Raw genomic sequence first — 17,910 nt, 5'->3', positions numbered from 1 at the left:
CCTGTGGTACGCCACTGGACACTGGCTTCCAGTCACTAAAGCATCCTTCTGTCATCACCCTCTGTCTCCTACAACTAAGCCAATATTGAATCCACCTTATCAAATTATCCTGTATCCCATGTGCATTTGCCTCCTTTATAAGTCTCCCATGTGGGACCTTGTCAAAGGCTTTGCTGAAATCCATATAAACTACATCAACTGCACTACCCTCATCTACACACCTAATCACCTCCTCAAAAAATTCAATCAAATTTGTTAGGCATGACCCCCCTCTGACAAAGCCATGCTGACTATCCCTGATCAAACCTTGCCTCTCCAAATGGAGATAGATTCCCTCCTTCAGAATTTTCTCCAATAGTTTCCCTATCACCGACGTGGGACTCCCTGGCCTGTAGTTCCCTGGCTTATCTCTACAACACTTCTTAAATAGCGGAACCACATTAGCTGTTCTCTAGTCCTCTGTCACCTCCCCCGTGGCCAGAGAAAAATTAATATTTTTGGGTCAGAGCCCCTGTGATCTCCTCTCTTGCCTCCCTCAGCAGTCTGGGACACAAATCATCCGGACCTGGAGATTTGTCCACTTTTAAGCCTGCCAACACCTCCAAAACCTTCTCGCACCCTATATCAATTTGCTCAAGAACCTCGCAGTCATAGATTGTCCCTTTGGTCCCTAATGGGCCCTACTCTTTCCCTGGTTATCCTCTTCCCATTGATATACTTATAGAATATCTTGGGATTTTCCCTACTTTTACCAGCCAGAGCTTTCTCATATCCCCTTTTTGCTCTCCTAATTGCTTTCTTAAGCTCCACCATGCACTTTCTGTACTCCACTAATGCCTCTGCTGATTTGCTTCCCTGTACCTGCTAAAAACCTCTCTTTTCCTTCTCATCGTAACCTGAATATCTCTGGTTATCCACGGTTCTCTGGGCTTGTTACTCCTTCCATCCTCTCCACATCCACCCTGTCAAGTCCCCTCAGAATCTTCCATGTTTCTATCAAGTCATCTCTTATTCTTCTAAACTCCAGCGGATACAAGCCTAGCCTGTCCAACCTTTCCTCATAAGACAACCCTCCCATTCCAGTTATTAATCTGGTAAACCTTCTCTGAACTGTTTCCAACACATTTATATCCTTCCTTAAATTAGGAGACTAGTACTGTACACAGTACTCCAGATGTGGTCTCACTGGTGCCCTGTATAACTGAAGCATAACCCCCCTACTTTTGTATTCACTTCCCGACGCAACAAATGATAACATTCTATCAGTTTTCCTAATTACTTGCTGTACCTGCACACTAACCTTTTGTGATTCATGCACTAGGACACCCAGATCCCTCTGCATCTCAGAACTCTGCAATCTCTCACCATTTAGATGGTGGTAGAGTTAGAAAAATTAGGAAGTTTTGAATAAGCGCTGGTGGCATGGATGTACAATAATTGAATATAGTTTTGGCACTTGTAAATATATGTTAGCTCGCACTGATTAGAAGTTTCATGGATTCATTCTTGCTGTTATTTGTTGAAATGGTTGCGCACAGTCCACCAATTCCAGGTGAAGGACATCCTGGGAGGCCAAGGATGGGTTTTCCTCCCCCTAATACACAGCTGCACATGGAGACATTGCTCTTTGACAAGGGTGCTGAGAGCAATGTGCGAGATGCCTCCCACTCACACTAATCAACTTGCCTCCACTGCCCTAGAAACATAGAAACTAGGAGCAGGAGTCGGTCATTCAGCTCTTCGAGCCTGCTCCGCCATTCAGTATGATCATGGCTGATCCTTGATCTCAACACCATACTCCCACTCTCTTGATACCTTTAGAGTCTAGAAATCTATCCATTTCCTTCTTAAATATATTCAGTGACTTGGCCCCCACAGCCTCTGTGGTAGAGAATTCCACAGGTTCACCACCCTCTGAGTGAAGAAGTTTCTCCTCATCTCAGTCCTAAATGTTCCATATCCTGAAACTTGTAACCCCTTGTTCTAGACGCCCCCAGCCAGAGGAAGTATCATCCCTGCATCCAGCCTGTCCAGCCCTGTCAGAGCTTTATACGTTTCAATGAGATCTCCTCTCATTCTTCTAAACACCAGTGAACACAGGCCTAGTCGGCCCAATCTCTCCTCATACGACAATCCTGCCATCCCAGGAATCAGTCTGGTGAACCTTCACTGCACTCCCTCTATGACAAGTATATCCTTCCTTCAGTAAAGGGACTAAAACTGTACACAATACTCCAGGTGCGGTCTCACCAAGGCCCTGTACAGCTGCAGTGTAACATCCTTGCTCCAATGAAGGCCAACATACCATTTGCCTTCTTAACTGCTGGCTGCACCTGCATGCTTGCTTTCAGTGATTGGTGTACAAGGACACCCAGGTCCCTTTGTACATCAACATTTCCCAATCTATCACCATTTAAACAGTACCCTGCCATTCTGTTTTTCCTACTAGAGTGGATAACTTCGCACTTATCCACGTTATACTGCATCAGCCATGTATTTGCCCACTCACTCAACTTGTCTAAATCACCTTGAAGGCTCTTAACACCCTCCCCACCGCTCACATTTCCACCAAGTTTCGTGTCCTCAGCAAACTTGGAAATATTACATTTGGTTCCCTCATCCAAATCATTGATGTTTTTTATTCGTTCATGGGGCGTCACTGGCTAAGCCAGCATTTAGTGCCCTTCTTCGGAGAGCATTTAAGAGTCAACCACATTGCTGTAGGTCTGGAGTCACATGTAGGCAAGTGGCAGATTTCCTTCCCTAAAGGGCCAGATGGGTTTTTACAACAATGGTTTCCAGATTTTTATTGAATTCAAATTCCACCATCTGCTGTGCAGGATTCGAACCCAGGTCCCCAGAACTTTACCCTGAATCTCTGGATTACTAGTCCAGTGACAATACCACTACACCATCACCTCCCCTGTGAATATTGTGAATCGCTCGGGCCTAAGCACTGATCTCTGTGGTACCCCACTAGTCACCACCTGCCACTCTGAAAAAGACCCTTTATTCCTACTCTCTGTTTCCTGTCTGCTAACCAATTCTCAGTCCATGCCAATATATCACCCCCAATCCCATGTGCTTTAATTTTGCCTCTTATGTGGGACTTTATCTAAAGCTTTCTGAAAATCCATATACACCACATCCACTGGTTCTCCCTTACCTATTCTGCTAGTTATGTCCTCAAAGAACTCGAGTAGGTTTGTCAAACATGATTTCCCTTTCATAAATCCATGTCGACTTTGTCTAATCCCGTCGATATTTTCTAAGTGTCCTGTTATCACATCCTTTATAATAGATTCTAGCATTTTCCTCACTACTGAGGTTAGGCTAACCGGTCCATAATTCCCTGTTTTCTCCCTCCCTCCTTTTTTAAACAGTGGGGTTACATTTGCCACCCTCCAATCTGCCGGGACTGTTCCAGAATCTACAGAATTTTGGAAGGTGACAACCAACACACCCACTGTTTCCGTGGCCACCTCCTTTAGTGCCCTGGGATGTAGATTATCAGGCCCTGGGGATTTATCATCTTTCAATTCCATGAATGTCTCCAGCACTTTTTCTTAGTAATGTTAATTTACTTCAACTCTTCCTTCTCACTAGACCCTTGGTTCCCTAATATTTCTGGGAAGTTATTTGTGTCTCCCTCTGTGAAGATAGAACTAAAGTAGTTGTTTAATTGCTCTGCCATTTCCTTGTTCTTGATTATAAATTCTCCCATTTTGGATTGTAAGGGACCTACATTTGTCTTCACTAATCTTTTTTTTGCATACTTACAGAGGCTTTTACAGTCTGCTTTTATGTTCCTTGCAAGTTTACTCTCCTACTCTATTTTCTTCACTGTTAATCGATCTTTAGGTTCTCCTTTGCTGAATTCTGAACTGCTCCCAATCCTCAGACTTGCTACTTTTTCTAGCAACTTTATATTCCTCTTTGAATCTAATACTATCCTTAATTTCCTTTGCTAACCATGATTGGGCCACTTTTCCTGGCATGTTTTTGCACCAGAAAAGAATGTATAAGTGTTGCAATGCATACATTCATTCCTTAAATATTAGCCATTACCTATCCACCATAATACATTTTAATGAAGTTCCTCAATTGATCTTAACCAACTCACACCTCATACCTTTGTAGTTTCCTTTGTTTAGATTTAGGACGCTAGTTTCAGATCGGACTACTTCACTTTTCGTCTTAATGAAGAATTCTTCATATTATGGTCACTGTTCCCTAAAGGACCCCACATAACAAGGTTATTCAACCCTTCTCATTGCACAGGAGACTTTATAGAGAGGCCTTGTCTTGTCATAATAGAAAGACAAACCACGTGAGCCCTTCTCGGGCAGGTCCATTCCCCCGGGAGGATGGAGGTTTGTAGTCACGAGTTAGCTGCCATTTGCCTGCATGCCCCTTGTAGGCATCCACCTTTGTCCCTCCCTTCTTCCTTAACTCTGACTGGAGCCGATGGCAAATAAATCAGAGCTCTGCGCCTTGTCGGGATCTCGTTGTATTGAGAACCCTCTGGGACAGACCTGCTGCCAAATGGGCTTCACCAGACAGTGAGGATTTGCAAAGTGCAAAGCTCTCATACAGTCTCTACATGATTATTAGGGTTTCCCTTTAATTGTCTAGATGTGCTGACCTTCAGCTCCACCCACTCGGGAAGACCCTCCTCCCATCTCCATGTTTTGTAGTTGAACATCAAGGGGTTGAGGTGTCAGCTGTGGCTCAGTTCATAGCACCCTCGCCTTTGAATCAGAGGGTTGTGGGTTCATGTCCCACTCCTGGAAACCAAGAACTGTGATTGTACTCAAGAGTTGCAATCTGTGACTGTTGATAACTCGAAAGAGTATCAAGGGGTTGCCTTGCTACTGAGCTGCCTGTGCCTCAGGATGTTGCTTATCATGTTTGTGATTGTTTCCACCACCTTTTACCCTCCTCCAACTTTCCCCCATCACCATCGGCCCCGCCCTATCCCCCACCGTGGGTCATCTTCAATCTCCCCTTGGTAACCCTTGAACCTACCCTTGTCACCCTGGACCCTATCACGGTCAGCCTGGACATACCTTCCCTCCCCCTGAGGCCACACCAGTCACCGTGCCCACCCTGATCCTCCCCACTCCTGTAACCCCTGCCACCATCCTTGCCCCCCTCAATGACCCTCCGGACGAAAACTGCATCCGCCAAACACTAAACCTGACCCTACCACCCTACTGCATCCCATTCCCCATCTCACAGTGACTGTTCAACTTACCACCATCAGTCTTAGCTCTCTCCCCAGGAATCCAACATTGAACCCATTGACCCCTCCTTCTGAAACACTCTGTCCCCAAAACCCCTCTCCCCTCACTCCACCCGCCCCCCCCTTCATGTCTTCCAATCATCTCCCCTTCGTGTCTTCCCCCCGCACCACCCCCCTCCACTTTATTTCTCCCACATGCACCATCTCCGGTCGTCCTCTCCAGTGATGGAGGCAGTGTTGACTGGCCGCTAAGTCTTGAGTGTCCCTCACCGGGTATGCACCACGTTTGTGCAGCCGGGTAACTGAACAGTGTAAGTCCCCGCTGGTGGGTGGATGATTTGATGGGGTGCACGATTCCGGTCTGTTGGGGTTTTAATGAACTTGCATGAGACACAAAATGTCTTCCCATTGAGCTTCAACTGGAAAGTCAACCAGCCATCAACCTGCCAAGAAAGTCAGGAGAGGAAAATCCCAATCTCATTTCCTGAAGTTGGGAAAATGATTTTTTACCTCTCGCCATATCTTCCTTCCCCACCCACCATAATTCCTGTGACTGGCAGGAGGAGATGGTTCTGCCCACATTCCCTTACAACGTAGCCTTATCGGTAAATCAAAATGCCACAAAGCACATTGGACAACACCTCGCACCCACAACATTGTCATGCTCCTCCTTCACACTCCCGGATTAAACTGCAGCTTGTAGAAACTGTTTGAAGCAATTCCACACTCTATTGCTAAACTGAAATCTCTGCAGGACAGTGCAATGTTGCCTAATTAATTTCAACCCCCATAAACAATGGGAACTCCATTCTCAACAGCAGCCTTCCTGCACAGTAAGCACTGATTCAATTCAGAATGTTTATTAGTTGTTTCTGTTAATGTTCCTGTTTCTCCAGATGAATCCAGCTTTGGGGATAGAATCTCACTTGCATCAGCTCAGCAACTTCCAGACTGCAAACAATCCTAAATTGGGCCAGTGAATCATGTCAAACTGTTTAATTACTGTGGGCATCCAGTCATGACCTCTCCTGATGTCTACACACACTTGCATTCCAGCAAATTTGTGGGACACTATATCAGCACTCAACCACAATCGCTCCTCCCAAAGCCCTGAACACCCAGTCCCACACTAATGTCTGGAATGTGTTAATTCAGTTCAAATAGGAATTAGGCAATTTTCAAGTTAGCATGATTTAGAATGACAGCAATCCATGGGAACTGTCAACTCATTAGGGATTTCTTTCAATAGAATGGCCCAATTATTTCAGTAAATTCTTGTGGAGTGTCAACTCTATAAGGTATGCTCAGACAGTTGTGATAAGTTGAAATATTATCCTGTTACGCTAGCACTTTTTTGTTAAACGTTTGAAGAAAGCAGGATTGAAATGTCTATTCTGTCATGCTGTTTAAAATAACAGACCAGCCTCCAATTTGTCTGGTCATGCTGTCTTGATGTGTGGTAGGTAAAGACTGTGCCGGTAATAAGTTAACCGGTCAATGCAAGTGGTGACAGTTGAGTAAACACATCAGCCAGACAGGTGTCACAATTACTTGTAGAATAGAATCATACAGCACATTTGGCCTATCATGCCCGTGCTGATTCATTGAAAGAGCTAGCAATTAATCTCACTCTCCTGCACTTTCTCAAAGTCATTCGAGTATTTATTCAATTCCCTTTTGAAAGTTATTATTGAGTCTGTTTCCAACACCCTTTCAGGCAGCGCGTTCCAGATCACAGTGTGCGGAAGGCAGTGGGTGGCACAATCCCTAACTGGAAAATTGCCAACAAGCCAGAAACTTTGGACCTAATTGAGGCCTAATTATTCAAATTGGCTGCTCACCAAACAAACTGATTGTTCAATGAGCTGGTTCTTCGAACGTTTCACGTTTGGAGATGGAAATAAAAGACTTGGCTGGACAATTGGAGGTGGGAGGCCATATGATCAAACATCCTGGAATACATCCAACCAGAATTGGCAAATCTAAACCGAACACTGGACAACAACCATGCATTCAGATCCTGCAGGCAACGCAGTGACTGGCTCCAGCACTGACCTAGGGCCTCAGAGAACTGGACAACAATGCACATTTTGGGCAAAATTTGAGTTTTCATCTTTAAAGAAGGTGATTAAGAGAAGCCAGAAATAATTAAGATAGTCTTCTTCTTGTTGCGTATGACATCTTGCAGCTTTACAAGCCTAAATACAAGTTGGACAGCCAAGTTGTGTATTTGTGTGTGTGTGTGTTTTGTGTATGCATGTGTTTGTGCGCATGTGCCTGTGTGAACTTGTGTGTGTGTCTATGTACGTGCACGCACATGTGCGTGTGCTCAGATGTTCATGTGTGTGCATGTACACGTGTTTTGTGTGTCTGTGTGTGTGTGTGTGTGTGAGTGCATGTGTGTTTGAGAGAGTGTGTGTGTGTAAATGAGAGGAGTCTGTGTGTGTGTGCACGAGTGTGCATGTGCACATGTGGTCATGTGTGTGCTCGTGTGTGAGAGAATGAGTGAGTGTGTGAAAGTATGTACGTGTGCATAAATGTGTGAGTGTGCGCATCCGTGGGTGGAATTGTCCCAGATTTGCACTAAGTGCGGTAGCGGGCAGGGTAAAGGATGTTTTACCCACTGACTGTAACGGCGGCTTTTCATGCCATTTCATCCCAATCCCACCTCATTAATTATGCAGCCACAGGGAACATGCTGTCTCGCTGGCAGGCAGGCTCTGAACCGCTCCCCCATGCCTTTACATCACTGCTTCCTCACTCTGGGTGCCATGTCTGAACTGCAGCCACACACACAGTTCCCAACGCTTCCAGCCCAGGGCTTCTCCAGTGAAGACCTGGCCCTGAAAGCCAGGAAGAGTTCAGCGACCCATCACTGGAATGCCTTTCGGAGGCCGACCATGATGTCCTCCACCCCAACTCTGACCACGGTAAGTCCAGCAATCTCACAACTCCGGCTTTGTCGGCGATGGCAGTGGTGGTCAGTGCCAATGCTGCACAGAAGAGGTTGGCCACCCAGTGCAGCCAGGGTAAGGCAACCATCTCATCACTCTAAACTCACACACTCAAGGTCATCACACTTTCGGGAAAGGTGATGAGGTACTGGTATTGTCACTGGACTAGTCATCCCGAGAGCCAGCATAATGCTCTCAGGACCCGGGTTCAAATCCTGCCACGGATTTGGAATTCAATTAAAGTCTGGAATTAAAAGTCTAACAATGACAATGGAACCATTGTTGATTGTTGTAAAAACCCACCTAGTTCACTAATGCCCCTTAGGGAAGGAAATCTGCCGTCCTTACCTGGTCTGGCCTACATGTGACTCCAGACCCACAGCAATGTGGTTGACTCTTAAATGCTCTCTGAAATGGCCTAGCAAGCCACTCAGTTCCCAAGGGCAATAAGGGATGGGCAATAAATGTTGGCCTTGCCAGCAATGGCCCCATCCATGGACAAATGAAAAAAACATTCATTGGCATCTCACTCACTGCCAGCTCAAGGGACATCACCACTCACTCTCTCACACACACCCTCACATCTCCATCTGGCCTCATCTCCTCTGGAGACTGCCTCCTCAGCCCTCACCATCTTGAGGCCACTTGCACAGATCAGCATGTGCCCCGACACCCACCCTGGGATACCCCCCTTCCCTAAGCAAGCCCTAGCCCTGCAGCCACTGAAAAGCCACCCCCGCCTTATGGCTGGTCTGGTAGGTAGAGACCTGCTCATGGGCCACCTTGCAAGTGATGTGGTGCTGCCTGCGAAACCTGGCACTGATGATCGCGAGTGCTACCCAAAGTAAGGTAGGCAACAAACCTTGGAGTCCCGAGCGGAGTGCAGCCCACCAGATACATGTCGCTTAGGTACACCTATGAAACACATTGGTGTGCAATCACTCCAATGTGCTCGGATAATCCAGTTTGGGGGATGATTCCAGCGATTCACAATTTTTGGCCATCTCACCACATTGTCCACTTAAACCGCCAAACACGCGCAATGCCAAAGGGCATGGAAACTTCCGCCCTGTTTGTGCCCACTTGTGTGCATGTGCTCGGGACTTCAGGTGCATGCATGTGCACGTCTGTGCGTGTGCGTGTACGCGCATCATATTTGTGTGTGTGTGTGTGCATGTGCAAGTGCATGTGCGCTGGTCTCTGTACATGCATGAGTGTGTGTGCATGTGTGCACGTGCAGTCACATGTGTGAATGTGCTCATTTATGCATGTGCGTGCATGTCTGCGCATTGGGCATGTGTGCATGAATTTGTGGGTGATCGTGTGTGTATGTGTGTGTGTGTGTGAAACATAGAAACATAGGAAATAGGAGCAGGAGGAGGCCATTTGGCCCATTTAGCCTGCTCCACCATTCAATATGATCATGACTGATCCTCTATCTCAACGCCATACTTCCGCTCTCCCCCCATACCTCTTGACGCTTTTAGAGTCTAGAAATCTATCTGTTTCCTTCTTAAATATATCCAGTGATTTGGCCTCCAGAGCCTCTGTGGTAGAGAATTCCACAGGTTCACCACCCTCTGAGTGAAGAAGTTTCTCCTCATCTCAGTCCTAAATGGTCTACCCCGTATCCTGAGACTGTGACCCCTTGTTCTAGACTCCCCAACCAGAGGAAACATCATCCCTGCATCCAGCCTGTCCAGCCCTGTCAGAATTTTATACATTTCAACGAGACCCCTACACATTCTTCTAAACTCCAGTGAATAGAGGCCTAGTTGGCCCAATCTCTCCTCATCCGACAATCCTGCCATCCCAGGAATCAGTCTGGTGAACCTTCGCTGCACTCCCTCTATGGCAAGTATATCCTTTCTTAGGTAAGGAGACCAAAACTGCACACAATACTCCAGGTGTGGTCTCACCAAGGCCTTGTACAGCTGCTGTAAGACATCCTTGCTCCTGTACTCAAGTCCTCTCACAATGAAGGCCAACAAACCATTTGCCGCCTTCACTGCTTGCTGCACCTGCATGTTTGCTTTCAGTGATTGGTGTACAAGGACACCCAGGTCCCTTTATACATCAACATTTCCCAATCTATCACCATTTACATAATAGTCTGGTGTTCTGTTTTTCTTATCAAAGATAACTTCAAACTTATCCACGTTATGCTGCATCTGCCATGTATTTTCCCAGTCATTCAACCTGTCTAAATCACCTTGAAGCCTCTTAACACCCTGCTCATCGCTCACATTCCCACCAATTTTCGTATCGTCAGCAAACTTGGAAATATTACATTTGGTTCCCTCATCCAAATCATTGATATATATTGTGAACAGCTGGGGCCGAAGCACTGATCCCTGCGGTACTCCACCAGTCACCACCTGCCACTCCAAAAAAGACCCATTTATTCCTGCTCTCTGTTTCTAGTCTGCTAACCAATTCTCAATCCATGTCAATATATTACACCCAATCCAATGTGCTTTAATTTTACACATTAACCTTTTACGTGGGACTTTATCGAAAGCTTTCTGAAAATCTAAATACACCACATCCACTGGTTCTCCCTTATCTATTCTGAAACTTACACCCTCAAAAAACTCCAGTAGGTTTGTCTTCCCTTTCATAAATCCATGCTGATTTTGCCTAATCCCGTTGATATTTTCTAAGTGTCCTGTTATCACATCCTTTATAATAGACTCTAGCATTTTCCCTACTAATGTTTAGGCTAATCAGTCTGTAATTTGCTGTTTTCTCCCTCCTTCCTTTTTTAAATCGTGGGGTTACGTTTGCCAGCCTAAAATCTGCAGGGACCATTCCAGAATCTCCAGAATTCTGGAAGATGACAACCAACACATCCACTATTTCCACGGCCACCTCCTTTAGTACCCTGTGATGTAGAAAATTGGGCCCTGGGGATTTATTGGCTTTCAGTTCCATCAATTTCTCCAGCACTATTGTTTTAATAATATCAACTTCCTCCTGGATGCTGTAAGTGTCCCTGACTTCCCACATCACACAGGAGGAGCATTCCACTTGGCTAATCTGCCCTGCCATGACTTACCCTTAAATTACTCCCTTTACCTTTACTTCCTCTAGTTTAGAGAATATTAAGGACAGAAGAAATACTCACCAAGTCCTACTTATCAAGGTTGTTGCTCTTCTTACTGAGGAAAAGTAGAAAATGAGAAGATTCATTCCCTCTTCCCAAACTCCCTCTCTCACCAAACTCCAACTGAAGCACTCTAATGCAGCCCAAAGCCGCACTCCAGTGAAAAGTGTGTGTTCTGTGTGCGCATGCGCATATACTTGTGTGTATGTGAGTGTGTGTGACTATGTGTTTGTGTGTGTGTCCGAGTGTGTATGTAAGAGAGAGTGAATGTGTGTTTGTGTGCATGTGTGTGTGAGCGCATCTGTACGTGTGCACATGCCTGTGTGTGTGTGATTGTGGCTGTGATTGTGGCTGTGAGTGTGAGTGTGAGTGTGGGTGTGAGTGTGAGTGTGAGTGTGGGTGTGAGTGTGGGTGTGAGTGTGGGTGTGAGTGTGGGTGTGGGTGTGGGTGTGAGTGTGGGTGTGAGTGTGAGTGTGAGTGTGAGTGTGGGTGTGGGTGTGGGTGTGGGTGTGGGTGTGGGTGTGGGTGTGGGTGTGAGTGTGAGTGTGAGTGTGGGTGTGGGTGTGGGTGTGGGTGTGGGTGTGAGTGTGAGTGTGAGTGTGGGTGTGAGTGTGGGTGTGGGTGAGAGTGTGAGTGTGGGTGTGAGTGTGGGTGAGAGTGTGGGTGAGGATGTGGGTCCGAGTGGGGGTCCGAGTGGGGGTCCGAGTGGGGGTCCGAGTGGGGGCCCGAGTGGGGGCCCGAGTGGGGGCCCGAGTGGGGGTCCGAGTGGGGGTCCGAGTGGGGGCCCGAGTAGGGGCCCGAGTGGGGGCCCGAGTGGGGGCCCGAGTGGGGGCCCGAGTGGGGGCCCGAGTGGGGGCCCGAGTGGGGGCCCGAGTGGGGGTCCGAGTAGGGGTCCGAGTAGGGGTCCGAGTAGGGGCCCGAGTGGGGGCCCGAGTGGGGGCCCGAGTGGGGGTCCGAGTGGGGGCCCGAGTGGGGGTCCGAGTGGGGGTCCGAGTGGGGGTCCGAGTGGGGGTCCGAGTGGGGGCCCGAGTGGGGGTCCGAGTGGGGGCCCGAGTGGGGGCCCGAGAGGGGGTCCGAGTGGGGGTCTCTGTGAGTGAGCTTTTTTTAATTATTCTTTCAGGGGAATGTGGGCATTACTGACAAGGCCAACATTTGTTGCCCATCCCTAATTGCCTTTAAACTTTGTGGTTTCCTCAGTCATTTCAGGAGGGCATTTAAGAGTTAACCACATTGCTGTGGGTCTGGAGTCACATGTAGGCCAGACCAGGTAAGACCGACAGATTTCCTTCCCAAAAGGACATTAGTGATCCAGATGGGTTTTTACAATAATGATGATAGTTTCATTGTCACCATTACTGACAGTAGGTTTATATTCCAGATTATTAACTGAATTCAAATTCCACCTGTGTCTGTGTGTATGTACATGCGTGTGTCTGTGCATGTGTCTGTGTGTGTGTGTGAGTCTGTGTGTTTGTGTGTGTGTTTGTGTCTGTGTGTGTGTGTCTGTGCGCATGTGTGTGTTTGTGTGTGTGTGTATTTGTGTGTGTGTGTGTGTTTGTGTGTGTGTGTATTTGTGTGTGTGTGTATTTGTGTGTGTGTGTGTGTCTGTGCACATGTGTGTGTTTGTGTGTGTGTGTATTTGTGTGTGTTTGTGCCTGTGTGTGTGTCTGTGTGTCTATGTGTGTGTGTGTTTCATTAGGGTGATTGCCTCGAATCCTGCGGCAAATTTTCGTAGGCCTTGTCCATTCACAATGTGGTGACCAGTCAGATCCAGGTGACCAAAGTCCCACGTGCTGTCCTTGAAATTCCGCTTCTGGAGGAGATGTGAAGTCCTTCCATGATATGATGTTGTGTGATTGTGAGACATCATTGCATTGTATGCAGTTCAACTATTAAGATAGTAAATGGTGTGGCAAAGGCTAATTATAATCACTGCTTCAAGTTAAATCATGAAAGCATGAGTTATAAACTAGAAAGTGGGGGGAAGGGAAGGGTAAAACTCCAAGAAGTATGACTAATGGGAAACAAAGCAGCAGGTTAGCGTGTCAGGGGGTGGATTCAACTTCATGGAAAATTATGAAAAAACTGAAAAGAAAGGAGAGCCCAGGAGAGGTTATTAAAGTCCCCAGAACACAAAATAGGACAGAGTGTTCGAAAAGGGCTAGGAATCTAACTTCAAGCACATCAGATAAAGGGACGACAATGAGAAAGGGGACGGGAAATACAGGACTGAAGGTGTATCTGAATGCACGCAGTATACGAAATAAGGTAAATGAGCTTGTGACGCAGATTGAAATTGGCAGGTATGATGTGGTGGGCATCACGGAGACATGGCTGCAACGGGATCAGGACTGGGAGCTAAATATCCAAGGATATACATCCTATCGAAAAGATAGGCAGGTTGGCAGAGGGGGTGGGGTTGCTTTGTTAGTAAGAAATGAAATTAAATCGATAGCAAGAAATGACATAGGGTCAGATGATGTAGAATCTGTGTGGGTAGAGTTGAGGAACCGTAAAGGTAAAAAAAACATAATGGGAGTTATGTACAGGCCTCTGAACAGTAGTCAGGATGTGGGGCACAAGATACACCAGGAGATAGAAAAGGCGTGTAAGAAAGGCAAGGTTACAGTGGTCATGGGGGATTTCAATATGCAGGTAGACTGGGAAAATCAGGTTGGTAGTGGATCCCAAGAAAAGGAATTTGTGGAATGTCTATGAGATGGCTTTTTGGAGCAGCTTGTGGTGGAGCCCACTAGGGAACAGACAATTCTAGATTTAGTGATGTGTAATGAGGCAGATTTGATAAGGGAGCCTAAGGTGAAGGAACCCTTAGGAGGAAGTGACCATATGATAGAATTTACCCTGCAATTTGAGAGGAAAAAGCTGGAATCAAATGTAATGGTATTACAGTTGAATAAAGGCAACTACAGAGGCATGAGGGAGGAGCTGGCCAGAATTGATTGGGAGATGAGCCTGGCAGGAAAGACAGTGGAACAGCAATGGCAGGAGTTTCTGGGAGTGATTTGGGAGACACAGCAAAAATTCATCCCTAGGAAGAAGAAGCATACTAAAGGGAGGACGAGGCATCCATGGCTGACAAGGGAAGTCAGGGACAGCATAAAAGCTAAAGAGAAAGCATACAATGCGGCGAAGAGCAGTGGGAAACCAGGGGATTGGGAAGCCTACAAAGACCAACAGAGGACAACTAAAAAAGAAATAAGGAGGGAGAAGATTAAATATGAGGGTAAACTAGCCAGTAATATAAACGAAGATTGCAAGAGTTTTTTTTAGATATATAAAGGGTAAGAGAGAGGCAAAAGTGGACATTGGGCCGCTGGAAAATGACGCTGGAGAAGTAGTAGTGGGGAACAAAGAAATGGCGGAGGAACTGAATAGGTACTTTGTGTCAGTCTTCACAGTGGAAGACACGAGTAACATCCCCAAAGTTCAAGAGAGTCGGGGGACAGAGGTGAGTATGGTGGCCATTACCAAGGAGAAGGTGCTAGGAAAACTGAAAGGTCTGAAGGTGGATAAATCACCTGGACCAGATGGATTACACCCCAGAGTTCTGAAGGAGATAGCTGAAGAGATAGTGGAGGCGTTAGTGGTGATCTTTCAGGAATCATTGGAGTCAGGGAGGGTCCCAGAGGATTGGAAAATTGCTAATGTAACCCCCTGTTAAAGAAGGGAGTGAGACAAAAGACAGGAAATTACAGGCCGATTAACCTGACCTCGGTCGTTGGTAAGATTTTAGAGTCCATTATTAAGGATGAGATTTCAGAATACTTGGAAGTGCATGGTAAAATAGGGCAAAGTCAACATGGTTTCATCAAGGGGAGGTCATGCCTGACAAATCTGTTAGAATTCTTTGAGGAGGTAACGAGCAGGTTAGACAAAGGAGAGCCAATGAATGTTATCTAATTGGCCTTTGACAAGGTGCTGCACAGGAGGCTGCTCAGTAAGATAAGAGCCCATGGTGTTAGAGGCAGCGTACTAGCATGGATAGAAGATTGGCTGTCTGGCAGGAGGCAGAGAGTGGGGATAAGGGGGTCCTTCTCAGGATGGCGGCCGGTGACTAGTGGAGTTCCGCAGGGGTCAGTGTTGGGACCACAGCTTTTCACTTTATACATTAATGATCTAGATGAACGTACTGAGGGCATTCTGGCTAAGTTTGCAGATAATACAAAGATAGGTGGAGGGACAGGTAGTATTGAGGAGATGGGGAGGCTACAGAAGGATTTAGACAGGTTAGGAGAATGTGCAAAGAAGTGGCAGATGGAACACAGCGTGGGGAAGTGTGAGGTATTGATAGAGGTTTACAAAATTATGAGTCGACTTGATAGAAGTTTACAAAATTATGAGTGGCATGGACAGAGTAGATAGTCAGAAGCTTTTTCCCCAGGGTTTTTCTAGAGTCAATTACTAGGGGATATAGATTTAAGGTGAGAGGAGAAAACTATAGAGGAGATGTGCGGGGCAAGTTTTTTTACGCAGAGGGTAGTGAGTGTCTGGAATTCGCTGCCAGAGGAGGTGGTGGAAGCAGGTATGTTAGTGGTGTTTAAGAGGCAGCTTGACAAATACATGAATAGGATGGGAATAGGGGGATACGGACCCCAGAAGTGCAAAATGATTTAGTTGACGGGCAATATGATCGGCGTAGGCTTGGAGGGCCGAAGGGCCTGTTCCTGTGCTGTACTTTTCTTTGTTCTTTGTTCTTTGTCATGCACTTTGGTAGGAAGAATAGAGGCATAGACTATTTTCTAAATGGGGAGAGAATTCAGAAATCTGGAGTGCAAAGGGACTTGGGAGTCGTAGTCCAGGATTCTCTTAAGGTTAACTTGCAGGTTGAGTCGGTAGTTAGGATGGCAAATACAATGTTGGCATTTATTTCGAGAGGACTAGAATATAAAAGCAGGATGTGCTGCTGAGGCTTTATAAGGCTCTGGTCAAACCACTTTCAGAATATTGTGAGCAATTTTGGGCCCCGTATCTCAGGAAGGATGTGCTGGCCCTGGAGAGGGTCCAGAGGAGGTTCACGAGAATGATCCAGGAATGAAAGGCTTAACATATGAGGAACGTTTGAGGACTCTGGGTCTATACTCGATGGAGTTTAGAAGGATGAGGGGGGATCTGATTGAAACTTACAGAATACTGAAAGGCCTGGATAGAGTGGACGTGGGGAAGATGTTTCCATTAGTAGACGAGACTAGGACCCGAGGGCATAGCCTCAGTGTAAAGGGAAGACCTTTTAGAAGAGAAATGAGGAGAAACTTCTTTAGCCAGAGAGTGGTGAATCTATGGAATTCATTTCCACAGAAGGCTGTGGAGGCCAGGTCACTGAATGTATTTAAGACCGAGATAGATCGGTTCTTGATTGTTAAGGGGATCAAAGGTTACGGGGAGAAGGCAGGAGAATGGGGTTGAGAATCTTATCAGCCATGATTGAATGGCGGAGCAGACTTGATGGGCCGAATTTCTGCTCCTATGTCTTATGGTCTTATCTGTGGCTCACTGGCAGTCTCATGTCTGAGTTAGAAGGTTGTGGGTTCAAGTCCTACTCCAAAGACCTCAATGTTTGGTGACACCCCCCGTGCAGTACTGAGGAAGTGCTGCACTGCCACAGAGCTGTCGGCAGGGGCTGTCAGCCCTTAGATGGACATAATAGCACCTTTTCAGATAAGACCAGAGGCGTTCTCCCTCTACTCTCCAAATGTCACGTAAAAATAATTTACTTTCTCACATTTCTATTTGTGGGACCTTGTTGTGCACAAATTAGCTGTCACATTAGAAAGGTGATGACACTTCCAAAGATGCATTATTGGCTGAGAAATACTTCCCTTAGCTTGTGAAAGACACTATCTGAATACAAGCCTTTTCTTTCAACATGCGAACACATGAACTAGGAGCAGGAGTAGGCCACTCGGCCCTTCGAGCCTACTCCACCAATCAATAAGATCATGGCTGATTTATATTTAAACAGTGATACCAATTTCTAGATTCTTCCACAAGAGGAAACATCTTCTCCACATCCACTCTGTCAAGACCCCTGAAGATCTTAAATGTCTCAATCAAGTCACCTGTTACTCTTTCAACCTCCGATGGACACAAGCCTAACCTGTCCAGCCTTTCCTCATAAGACAACCGGCCCATTCCAGGTATGAGCCCAGTAAACCTTCTCTGAACTGCTTCTAATGCATTTACATCCTTCCTTAAATAAGGAGACAAATACTGTACACAATACTCGAGATGTGGTCTCACCAGTGCCCTATACAACTCAAGCATAACCTCCTTACTTTTGTATTCAATTTCATTCACAATAAACAACATCATTCTATTAGCTTTCCCAATTACCTGCTGTGCCTGCATACTAACCTTTGGTGATTCATGCACTAGGACACCCTGATCCTCTGAATCTCAGAGCTCTGTAATCTCTCACCATTTAGATAATAAGCTTCTTCTTTATCCTTCCTGCCAAAATGCACAATTTCACATTTTCCCACATTATACTCCATTTGCCAGCTTTTTGCCCACTCACTTAACCTATCTGTGTCACTTTGTAGCTTCCTTATGTCCTCTTCCTAGCTTACATTCCTACCTATCTTTGT

At 46.3% G+C, this 17,910-nt stretch overlaps 1 protein-coding gene across 3 annotated transcripts in view; it reads right to left on the bottom strand.

Moving 5' to 3' along the window:
• The window catches only part of arap3 (ArfGAP with RhoGAP domain, ankyrin repeat and PH domain 3), a 328,942-nt gene that overhangs the window by 274,341 nt on the left and 36,691 nt on the right, over positions 1-17,910 (bottom strand). The window contains exon 1 of one of the 3 annotated variants that reach the window (XM_078551239.1): positions 11,327-11,347. The exons of the other annotated variants lie outside the window; for them this stretch is intronic. The gene's annotated coding sequence lies outside the window, so the exon portion shown is untranslated. Of the gene's footprint in view, positions 1-11,326; positions 11,348-17,910 lie in introns of those variants that run through there. 3 annotated transcript variants of the gene reach the window in all.

Source organism: Cetorhinus maximus, chromosome 10 (assembly GCF_964194155.1).
Source record: "Cetorhinus maximus chromosome 10, sCetMax3.hap1.1, whole genome shotgun sequence".
Classification (NCBI taxonomy): Eukaryota; Metazoa; Chordata; class Chondrichthyes; order Lamniformes; family Cetorhinidae; genus Cetorhinus; species Cetorhinus maximus.
Note: the sequence above shows the minus strand (reverse complement) of the source record. Positions and strands in the feature narration are given on the sequence as shown.